Raw genomic sequence first — 11,505 nt, forward strand, 5'->3', positions numbered from 1 at the left:
AGGTGCCCGTGAAAACAGCCGCAGTGAAAGCACCCACAGTGAGTGACAGCTGTGGTTTCGGGAGCGAGCTGGGTTTCAAAATGAGTGTTTAGTAAAACGTGACATGACCATGACCTCCTCTCGCTCAGCGGTTCTGAAAGGAGAGACGCAGGGAAGCACCTCGTTCCTTTCTGAGAAGTCAGCCTTGCTCCGTGCTGTCATCTGACAGGCAGCAGAGCGGCAACAGCGGGAGAAGTCACACAACACTGCCCTGGAGGACGTGCGTGCGTGTACTCCGGATTCCTCCGAGCAATTAAAAATGCTTGCGACGTGCGAGTCCTTTTTAGAATTGTTTGTCTCTGATTTTACTGGCGAGGCAGACAGACATCCAGACAGAGAGCTCTTATTTGCTTGTTCATTCCCCAAATACACGCAACAGCCTGGCCTGGATCAGGTTGAAGCCCGGGGCTGGGAACTCATTCCAGGTCTTCCATATGGGTGGCGGGGGTCCGAATACTCAAATCAGCTCTGCCGTTTCACAGACTGTGCAGTATCGGGAACTTGGATCCAGGGCGAAGCTGGGACATGAACCCAGGCACTCTCACATGGAATGCAGGCATCTCAGTCGGCATATTCACGAGTGGGGCAAATGCCAGCTCCATAATATGTGATTTTTTAAAAGATTTATTTACTTATTTGAAAGGCAGAGTTACAGAGAAAAAAGTAGATACACACAGAGAGATACTTGCATCCTCTGGTTCATTCCCAAAGTGCCACAGTGACCAGGTCTAAGCAAGGCCAAAGCCAGGAGCCAGGAGCTTTATCCAGATCCCCCACATGGGAGGCCGGGGCCCAAGCACTTGAGCCATATTCTGCCGCTTTCCCAGGCATGTGAGCACAGAGCTGGATCGGAACGGGATGCCAGTGCTGCAGGGGCACTTTAGCCAGCTGTGCTACAACATCGGCCCCAATACGTGACTCCTGATGTCACTTACTGTGTGCTGTTCTCCCCAGCATAACTCGCCCATGTCCAGGTACTCTGGTGCCAGGAAACACATACACATACCTAAGTGAGTATTTTAAAATACATTTAACACTTTTTAAATTTTTACTTTTTAATTTATTTATATGAGAGGCAGATAGAGAGAGACATACAGACACAGAAAGAGACTTCCCATCTGCTACTTCACTCCCCAAATACCTGAGACAGCCAGGGCTGGGCCAGGCTGAAGTCAGGAGCTGGGAGCTCAGTGCAGCTCTTCCATATGGGTAGCAGGGGCCCAATTACTTGAGCTATCACCTGCTCCCTCCAAGGATCTGCATTGGCAGGACCTGGAGTCAAAAGCCAGAGCCAGGGATCGAACCCAGGTACTCTGATGTACAGCACGGGTGCTCTCTGAAGCACTCACTGCCCCCTCTAATTAAATGCTTCTAATCTGCCTGGGACGTAAATGGCCTGGCCTTTGGCATTTGATTTGAGCGCTTTCATCACTGGGGTATTTTAAATCTCTTGTACATTCTTTCTCCTTCTCTGTCCTACCTAGGTTTGTGACTGAATGTGAGTTTCGGATAAAGTATGTGACAGTGACTTTGAACATCGTAGCTTCACATCCTCGCCCAGTGCCTCGGGTACCAGGAGATCCGTAAGCTATTTCTGAAAGACGGAAAGAGAGGCTTGAGGGGGTGCTGGGTTGGTTTGTTACAGCATATTTCAGTTTTTAGTGGAAGTTCTGGGTTTGCTTTAGTAACACTAAGATCAGAACGATCAAATAACGTGGTTTAGAAATGAAAAGAAAAAAAATCAACCCTTAAGGATATAGTTTGATATAAATATAGGCAACTTCCGGTGTGCTGTTTCCACCTACTCCACACAGCACAGCGGCTCCTCAAGCAAGGACTCATGGGATCCCAGTGAGAGTAGACTGCGCCGGGCCTCTGGCTGGACTCCGCTTGGAGCTGGCGGATTGCTGTGTGGAAGCAGTTTCTGTTTAGAGTGCCGGGTGCTGGGAGGCAACAGTGAGCTTTAACTAATTACTCCTAGGATCACCCCCAGGAGGTAGGTAATGATTGTAGGCTGGAGGAACTCAGAATGTCTTAATAATCACTTAATAGAATCTTATCATGAGAAGCAAATTGCATTCAATGGGCAAATGAAGTTGACTGTGAGAAGCAGAGTTAGGAAATAAAATGCTATAGGGGGTTTTATATGGGGAAAAATCCAATTAGCACCTTTTGAAAAGGGCTGGCCCCATGAATGCTTCATACCATCAACACTGCCTATCGTAGGGTTAGGCTCTCAATCAATACTTTCTTGAGTGATGTGGGAGGAATTACAGGGAAAAACGAGGGGCTGTAGAGGATCTGTGGGCTGGGAGGGATAAGGGGTGGGCACAGAAGCTGTCCCATGATATAACTACACAACCTCACTGTGCCGCCGCCACCCTGACAGCCTCACAAAGACCTGGTTCCGATTCCCTTCACAAACACAATGGCTGTCACTGTGTAACCAACACAAAGCGCCAATCAGACAGAATGTGTGTGTGCACAAAGGACATGCACTCCTCTGTCCCCAGCTGGGAACTCCTGGTCTAGCAAGCGCCAAGCCTGGGTATTAAGGCAGCAGGATGCCAGCAAGTGTGGTGAGCAGGGCTGGCGGCTGGTGGACGGTCCTGAGAGATGCCCTGGCAGAGCCGGCGGAGCTGTGTGCCCCACTGCAGATGAGGAGGCAGCATGGAAGCTGCTGACGGTGGGCAGGTAGATGAGGTGAAAGGAGAGGTTGACTTTACCCGGGTAACCTAACTCCAGAGAGCATTTGGTCAAAGAGCCGCGCAGGGTGGCAGAAAAGCCTGGTGCAAATCCAAATAGCGTGTCTGCGACACACAGATGCAACACGCAAGGAGCACAGCCATGGTGTGTGCCCACGCCAGCTTCCAGGGGAGGGGGGCGGGGAGGCAGGCTCCCAGGACAGGCAGAGCAGCCAGGACCAAGTGGGCCTGCGTCTGAGACTCAAACTGCACTATGAACTAGTACTGTGAGGTAACCGCATAGCAAAGTGAACTGGACACCTCAGTTGTAGCTTTGTGTAAATGTATACATAAGCAGTCTTCAAAAAGGTCTTGAAATGTGTGTGATGAAAATATATCCATGGGGGCTGGTGCTGTGGCATAGCAGGTAAAGCCACCTCCTGCAGTGTCAGCATCCCATATGGGTGCCAGTTCTAGTCTTGGCTGCTCCACTTCCGATCCAGCTCTCTGCTATGGCCTGGGAAAGCAGTAGAAGATGGCCCAAGACCTTGGACACCTGCACCCACTTGGGAGACCTGAAAGAAGCTCCTGGCTTCTGGCTTCAGATTGGCCCAATTTCGGCCATTGCAGCCTCTGCGGCCATTTGGAGAGTGAACCAGTGGATGGAAGACCTCTCTCTCTCTCTCTCTCTCTGAGCCTCTGCCTCTTTGTAACTCTGCCTTTCAAATAAATAAATAAATCCTTAAAAATACAAAATAAAATAAAATGCATGAACTTCATGTTTTTACCAAAACAAACTTACCTTTTAATTACATTTTACATGAATATTTTTAAAAAGTGTTTATTTGAAAGGCAAAGAGAAAGAGAGAGGTCTCTTCTCTGTTGGTTCACTCCCCAAATGTCCTCAACAGCTGGCACTAGATCAGGCCAAAACCTGGAACTGCAAACTTGATCGGGGTCTCCCACATGGGTGGCAGGAACCCAAACACTTGAAACGTCATCTTCTGCCTCCTAGGGCGTGCATTAGTAGGGAGCTAAATCAAGAGCACAGCCAGGACTCGAACCAGGCACTCGGCTAAGGGATGAGGATGTCCTCTTAACTGCAAGAACAAATGCCCACCCCTTCCGTGAGCTTTTCAAAGTGCCTTCTATGCATATATAAGTGTGTACATACGCATTCACACACACACACACTGCACACCCAACTGCTCCGGGGGTGTGTAGAGTAGAAAGAGTGTAAGGGGAGGAAAGTCCACATAGTTTTGTATGATATGATTTTTTCAAATAAAGGACATGCATTTAGGACATGCTGTTGGGGTGCAGCAAGTTAAGCTGCTTCTTGGGACACTGGCATCCCATATGGGAGCGCTGGTTGGAGTCCTGGCCACTCTGCTACCTGCAAACCAGCTTCCGCTAACGGGCATTCTCAGATGCAGCCGGCAGTGGCCCAAGTGCTTGGGCCTCTGCCACCCGCGCGGGAGACCGGCCACGTGGTGTCGCTGTTGCTCCGCTGCTGGCCCGCACCCCGGCCTTCGAGTCTGGGCAAAGACGTCCCCGCTTTGGCAAAGGTGAGGGGCTCTTTCTGGGCGCCGGCCCCGACAGGTTGTTTATTCCCCAAATATCTCTGCGTCTGCAGTGTGTCGGAAAACGTGCTATCCCCGGGTTAGGCTGGAGAATGTTCTGCGGGGCTCACGGGCTAGCAGGAGGGACTCTGTAAGCAGGTGAAATGATGACCCCTCGGGAGGAGGCCCCGAAGGAGACCTGCTGCTCAGGTGTGGACCGGCCGTGGGCGCCCGCCTTCGCCCAGGAGGCCTTTCTGAAGAGCCGTTAGGCCGACCCCCGGAGCGACGGCGGTAGAGTGAGCCACGCAGAGGGACAGTAGCGAGGACCTGGCGCGGGCGCGTGGGACCTGGGTTCAGGTTTCCTATTAGGGTAGAGGGAAGGCAGCGGAGAGTCCAGACAATAGAATAAGGTTATCAATTAAGTACAGCGGTGTAGCCCCTGGCTTGCTTTTTCTGATTTTGGTAACCCACAGTCAACCTTGGTCATAAAGTACAACATGGAAAATTCCGGAAGCAATTCAGAAACTTGAACTGCATACCACACTGAGTAGCTTGATGAAATCCCGCACTGTCGCCTGCAGCCCACCCTGCGGTAGGAATTGTCCTGTTATGCAGCCAGAACAGGCTGTCCCACCAGTCACTGGGGCCACACTGGGTTACCAGAGGGACCGTGGTGGTGTCCTGGTTCGTGTGCTCAAGTAACCTGTGTTTTACTTAATAACGGCCACCGTGTGCAAGAGTAGAGATGCTGGCCGGCTTATTACGATGTGTCTTATTTGTAAGTTACACTTTATCATAAGTATGGTTGGATGCACGGTTTCAGTCTTCCTCTGGGGGACTTAAACCACCCCTCCCAAGGGAGGACTTTAGTTTGCTTTTCACACTGTACTGAGGTTCATCTGTTACTTTAGGTATATATAAATACCTTGCCAAAGCATATTTGGGATTATAAGCATTGTATATATTCGTGCAGCTGTTGTCATAAAACAAACTATAGGATATAAAACTTACCGAAATTTTGCTGATGGGGCAGAATTTCAGAGGTTTGAGAGAAGCAGACAAAGTGGAAGGTGACTGCAGAGGACTGTGCTGTGAGGGGAGATTCCTGTGGCCCTTCTCATTTTAGACTGTCACTTGTCTGTCTCTGTCTTCTGCTCCACTAGACTTGGGTAGAGACAGGAGCTGTCTTACCCATGGTAATAACCCCGGTGCACTCTGGGCTCTTACTAAGAATTGACGGGAAGAAAGACCATAAGGAGAGAGAGGACAGGGAGGGACCGATGGATGGCGAGAGGCAGGCAAAAGTAACAGATGTGCAAATGCCAGTTTTGAGTAAGTGAATCTTCTACGGAATTTCAGTGCCTTTCTCAAAGACAAATCATTTCCAATTTCTGGGTATAAGACAAAGCATTTCTTTGGCTTCTTTGTGTGTGTGTCAAAAAAATTTAAGAAGCTACCCTAGTTTTTTGGCAAGTAGGCAACCTTTCTCTTTTTTTCCCTAAGATTGATTGATTGATTGATTGATTGATTTGAAAGCCACAATTACAGAGAGGGAAAGATAGGCAGATAATAATTCCGCTGGTTCACTCCCTAAATGGCTGCAACGGCCAGGGCTGCGCCAGGCCAAAGCCATTGAGAAATTTCCCAACCCCCTGCAATCTTCCTCAACCAGCTCTGCCTCCCTTCAGCTGTTAGCCTGTGTCCTCCCAACAAACCCACACCAACCAGCTCAGCCCCGCCTAACACACACCCACTCACACCCCGCAGCTGCCTTAATGTAAAAGCCCCAGTCTGTAAGATAATGGGGGTCTCCACTGTGCACTCTCTGCCCTCACTGGCAGTGTGGCTCACTCTCAGGGTTGTGTCCAAATAAACCTGTTCTGGCTGTGAGTTCATGATTTGGCCTCTCTGTGCCTTATTCCTATACTCTAACAGGGGGTGCCGAAACCAAGGATGGGTTGGAGAGACTGGTGCCCTTGCTCACTGTGGTCTCTGAATGTGGTCTCTCCTCTGGCTTGTAGGCAGTCATGGGAGAACCTGCTCTCTAAAGAGCTTGCTACTCTGCCTCCACCTGCTGGGGGGTTATCCGGACCTGCCCTGTGCCAAGAACTCCGATGCCTTCTGGGTGAAGACCGTGGCTCTCTTTCCTTCTTTCCTGTCCCTTGTCTTCCCTTCTGTCTGTGGCACGCCAGAGGTAAGGGCCACGGGTTTTTGTTTGATTGGTTTTTTTTTTTGTTTGTTTTGTTTTTTTTGTTTTTTTTTTGAAAGGCAGAGTGGACAGTGAGAGAGAGACAGAGCGAAAGGTCTTCCTTTGCCGTTGGTTCACCCTCCAATGGCCACCGCAGCTGGTGCACTGCGGCCAGCGCACCGCGCTGATCCGAAGCCAGGAGCCAGGTGCTTCTCCTGGTCTCCCATGTGGGTGCAGGGCCCAAGGACTTGGGCCATCCTCCACTGCACTCCCTGGCCACAGCAGAGAGCTGGCCTGGAAGAGGGGCAACCGGGACAGAATCTGGCGCCCCGACCGGGACTAGAACCCAGTGTGCTGGCGCCGCAAGGCAGAGGATTAGCCTATTGAGCCACGGTGCCGGCCTGCCACGGGTTGACTGTGACATCCGACTCTCCTGCTGCCCCTCAGCCTTGGGCAGACCCCCAGCCATGCTTTCCCAGCACACTGAACTCCCCCCAAAATTTCTTGCTCTCCAGCCTCTCTTTAATTCTGCCTCTTCTTCCTCGATGGACCCAGTTAAATCCACCCTCACCTTCTTGTCTTTGTGTTCTCACACAAACTCCAGACAGACACCTTTTGCCAGATCTCTCTGCCACACGCCACATTGGTCCTGACCTCCAACCCAAATCCCTGGGACAGACTCTGGCCATTGCTTCTTCCATTGGAGGGTCTAGGGTAGTGCCCACTCCCCCTCCTTTTTCCCTCAGAGATAACAAACGGAGAACTCTGGGGGAGACAGCACCGTGGCCTCATGGTTTGGGCTGCTGCCTGCAGCACAAGCAACCCATATGCATAGCAGTTCAAGTCCCAGCTGCTCCACTTCTGATCCAGCTCCCTGCTAATGTGCCTGGGAAAGCAGTGGAGGATGGCCCAAGTCCTTGGGCACCAGCACCCATGTGGGAGACAGATGATGCTCCTGGCTCCCAGCTTCGGCTTCAAATAAATAAATAAATCTTTTTTTAAAAGGTGGGGCGGGGAGAAGAAGGGGAGACCTTCAGAAGGTGTTGGGGGAATTTATCCCATGTTGCGGACTAAGGATGCCTGTCTCGAATGTTGTGGTTCTCTCTTCTCTGGGGGAAGATTCTGGTTGCAATCAGCTCCTCCCCTGGGGAGCTGCCCGAGTGAGGCGAGGGCCCAACCCTGGCCTTATTCTGCCTGTTCCATGGGCTCCAAAATTTCTTGAATTCTTCCTGACTCACCCCTGGCCTATTTTAAAAAGTCTGTTGGCCTTGGGCTTGAAAAGGAGGTAGAACCAGAATAATTGATTTTGTTCTGTTCTACATCTTGGCCTCAATATAAAATGGATGATGATTCCCTGTGGTCAGAATTTGGTACTTTGGATTTCCAAATTCTCTGCAACCTTGACAGCTTCACCCAGAGAAATGGCAAATGGTCAGAGGTCCCTTATGTTCAGGCCTTTTTTCTCCTCTGCGGTCACCCCTCCTTTTACAGTCACGTTCTCCTCGTGGAGGAAGGGGGCCTGGAAACCTGCACCCACCATTTCCCTCTCCTCGAATCTTCTCTGTGATCTTGACCTGCCTGTTCTCATAGAGGAATGACCCTGCACCAAACCATCCACCCCACCACTTCCTTCCTCAACCAGTCCCCTCTGAAACGCTGACCTGGCCAACAGATCTCCACCCCATTGACTTATGGACCCTCTGGAGCCTCCATCTGCCCTGTACCTGACCCCCACCCCTCACCTTCTCCTTACCTCCATCTGCCCTGTGCCTGACCCCCACCCCTTTCCCTCCTCCTTACCTCCATCTGTCCTGTATCTGACCCCCACTCCTCACCTCCTCCTTACCTCCATCTGCCCTGTGCCTGACCCCCACCCCTTTCCCTCCTCCTTACCTCCATCTGTCCTGTATCTGACCCCCACTCCTCACCTCCTCCTTACCTCCATCTGCCCTGGGCCTGATCCCCACCCCTCACCTCCTCCTTACCTCCATCTGCCCTGTGTCTGACCCCCACCCCTCACCTCCATCTGCCCTGTGCCTGACCCCCACCCCTCACCTCCTCCTTACCTCCATCTGCCCTGTGCCTGACCCCCACCCCTCACCTCCATCTGCCCTGTGCCTGACCCCCACCCCTCACCTCCTCCTTACCTCCATCTGCCCTGTGCCTGACCCCACCCCTCACCTCCTCCTTACCTCCATCTGCCCTGTGCCTCACCCCCACCCCTCACCTCCATCTGCCCTGTGCCTGACCCACACCCCTCACCTCCTCCTTACTGGCTTCAGAGGCCAACAGCCCAACCTGTTCTCCCTTTATGGGAGCTGCCTGGAGCAGAAGGTCCCATTAGGTCCACGTCCCTTTTTCCTGATCAGATCTTAGCAAAATAAGAGCATTTAGGCTCATTTTCAGGGAACTCCTCCAAAGACTGTAAGGGATTTCTTTGCCTGATCCAGTCCTACAGCCTGACTTGGCGGGACCTCTATCTCGGGCCATCCTCCACTCCAACTTCAGATGAGTGGGAATGCATTTGGCATGCTGCCAAACAGCACGCAGATGAGTTATAACACGGGGACCCAGATACACCTGCAATGGTGGCTTGGGCCATCCCTAGGGCCTCACCTACCCCAGATTGGACCTACCAACCCAGAGACCCTGGGATATGGGTCTAATATCATGATTTCCTGCCTACTGGTGGTTATGGATAAAAATATCTACAAGCAGTTCAGCTATGACAGACTTCACAAAATCATAAAGGGGCCGGAAGAAAACTGTGCCCTCTTTATGTCCCGCCTTACAGAGGCAATGGGGAGTATTCCAACATAGATCCCAATTCCAGAGAAGGACAGTTGTTCTCACATCTCCACTTTATATCCCAGTTGGCCCCAGACATCCAGTGCAAACTCCACAAGCTGAAGGAGGGTCCTCAAACCTCCCAAAAGGACCTCATGAATATGGCCTTTTGCATCTTTAACAATAGGCATACAGAATGAAAGATTGAAATATTAAAGTGTCAGATGCTTACCTCTATAATCCACCAAACCCCTAACCACAAGCCAGGTCCTAGCCCTCCAGGAACCTGTTTTTGATGTGGCAATACTGGGTGTGTTGAGTCAAGGCCTACTCCAGCCCAAGGCCTCCCACCAAACCAGCTCCCAACTGCTGACAGTGGGACACTGGAAAATGGACTGCCCCCAGGGGGACACCCTCCCATTTGGAGCAACCCTCTATTCCACAAGATCTGACACAGGGCATCTCATTTCTGTTAAACTTAAGAGAATGAGGAAGCACAGGTTCAATAGTGCCCATCACAGACAAGTCCACAGACCCGAGGGTGATGGGGAACAGTGTCTGGCAAGTGGATCTCTTTCTTGGTGCATGCGGGGGCTAGTTTGTCTGTTTTAAATGAATACCACTCCCTCCTTCCTCTGTCTCTGTTGTTGGCATGAAGACCTCATTGAGAAATCAAACCTCCCCACCAAAATCCCTACATACTTATCGTCAATGTTTCTTCTCTGTTCTTCAGATATCACCCCAGTCCCTCTTTATGTTGGATCTGTACACATTCCTCCACTGAAGGCTGGCAAGTCCCAGCAGGAGTTGGGACGGGAGTAGCCAGGTTGGCAATCATTGCATACAAGGCAAACCCAATCGAAGACATACCTCGCTGACTCAAAGAAAACATAGGTGAACTAGTACAATTGTCTCACCTCCAGAACCAGGTAGATCCCTTGGCAGCACTGGTTCTTCAAAACTGCCAAGGATTAGACCTCCTCGCTGCCGATAAAGGAGGACTTTGCCTCTTTCTCAGTGAAAAGTGTGGCTTTTACACCAGTAAGTCAGGTGTGGTAAAAGAGGAGACTGAATGTATTAAAAATGCACTAATGAAATCTATTCTGAAAATAGCCCACCTCATCATTTTGGATATAGCTGGCTGATGTCTTTTCTGTCTCCTTTTTTCCTCATAATCAGAGTGTTTTTTATTCCTACCATGTATAATCAACATACCAAAAGTTCTAGAAGGAACCAGTGACTGCTGAGTCCTGAGCCATCATGCAGGAACATCACAAGACTGCTCTTCTCCAATCAATCTGATCCAAAGAACGGATGCACCACCCTTCTTCAGCAGGAAGTGGCTTGAGAAAAGACATGACGCCTCTTCTTCCTACCTATCCTTGGAGTCAGGACTGATGGAGAGTGAGAGCAGATCTAAAGCACCCCACGGCTTTTCAGTTCCAGGCCTGCCTGACTGAGAGCAGATCCCAACTGCTGTTCCATTGAGAAACTTCCCAGCCAGCCCACCCTTGCCTCAGCTGTTAGCGCATGCACACCAAAGCAGCTCCCACAAACCAGTTCAGCTTTGCCTAATGCCCACCTATGCATGACCCTCAGCTGCCTCAACTACATAAACTCCAGCCTGTAAGAGAATGGGGCCCTCCACCCTTGCCTGGAGTAGGTCCCTCTCAGGTTTGTCTCTGAATACACCTGTTCTGGTTGTTTGTGATCTGTCTCCCTTTTGTCTCAACCCCATACTCTAGCTGCTTCCAGGTCTCCCATGTGGATGCAGGTGCTCCAGCACCTGGGCCATCTTCCACTGCTTTCCCAGGGACATTATCAGGGAGCTGGATCAGAAGTAGAACAGCTGGGGCTTGAACTAGTGCCCATATGAGATGCCAGTGTCACAGGTGGCAGCTTTACCTGCTATGCCACAATGCTGGTCACAATAGTAGGCAACCTTTCTTAAATTCTTGGATCAAGAATTCTAAGTCCCTTTTACTTTTTTAAAGATTTGTTTTATTTATTTGAGAGATTTACAGAGAGAAAAGGAGAGATAGAGAGAGAGAGAGAGAGAGAGAGATCCTCCATCTGCTGGTTCACAACCCAAATGGCCCCAACAGCCAGAGTTACAGAGAGAGGTAGAGCCAGAGAGAGAGAGAGGTCTTCCATCTGCTGGTTCACTCCCCAAATGACTTCAACGGCTAGAGCTGAGCTTATCCAAAGCCAGGAGCCAGGAGCTTTCTCGAGGTCCCCCATGCAG

General features: G+C 50.8%; 1 long non-coding RNA gene across 2 annotated transcripts; it reads left to right on the forward strand.

Moving 5' to 3' along the window:
• The first annotated feature begins 1,645 nt into the window (after positions 1-1,645).
• Positions 1,646-10,969, forward strand: LOC127493593 (uncharacterized). 2 transcript variants are annotated; one of them, XR_007924007.3, is made up of 3 exons: positions 1,646-2,035; positions 6,307-6,479; positions 9,994-10,969. It is a non-coding gene; the product is annotated as an uncharacterized LOC127493593 (long non-coding RNA). The 2 variants fall into 2 exon arrangements; XR_016236733.1 differs by having other exon boundaries at positions 1,649-2,035; positions 10,482-10,969.
• The last annotated feature ends 536 nt before the right edge of the window (positions 10,970-11,505 follow it).

Source organism: Oryctolagus cuniculus, chromosome 7 (genome assembly GCF_051225735.1).
Source record: "Oryctolagus cuniculus isolate XC-2025 breed Fujian yellow rabbit chromosome 7, ASM5122573v1, whole genome shotgun sequence".
In the NCBI taxonomy this organism is placed as follows: domain Eukaryota; kingdom Metazoa; phylum Chordata; class Mammalia; order Lagomorpha; family Leporidae; genus Oryctolagus; species Oryctolagus cuniculus.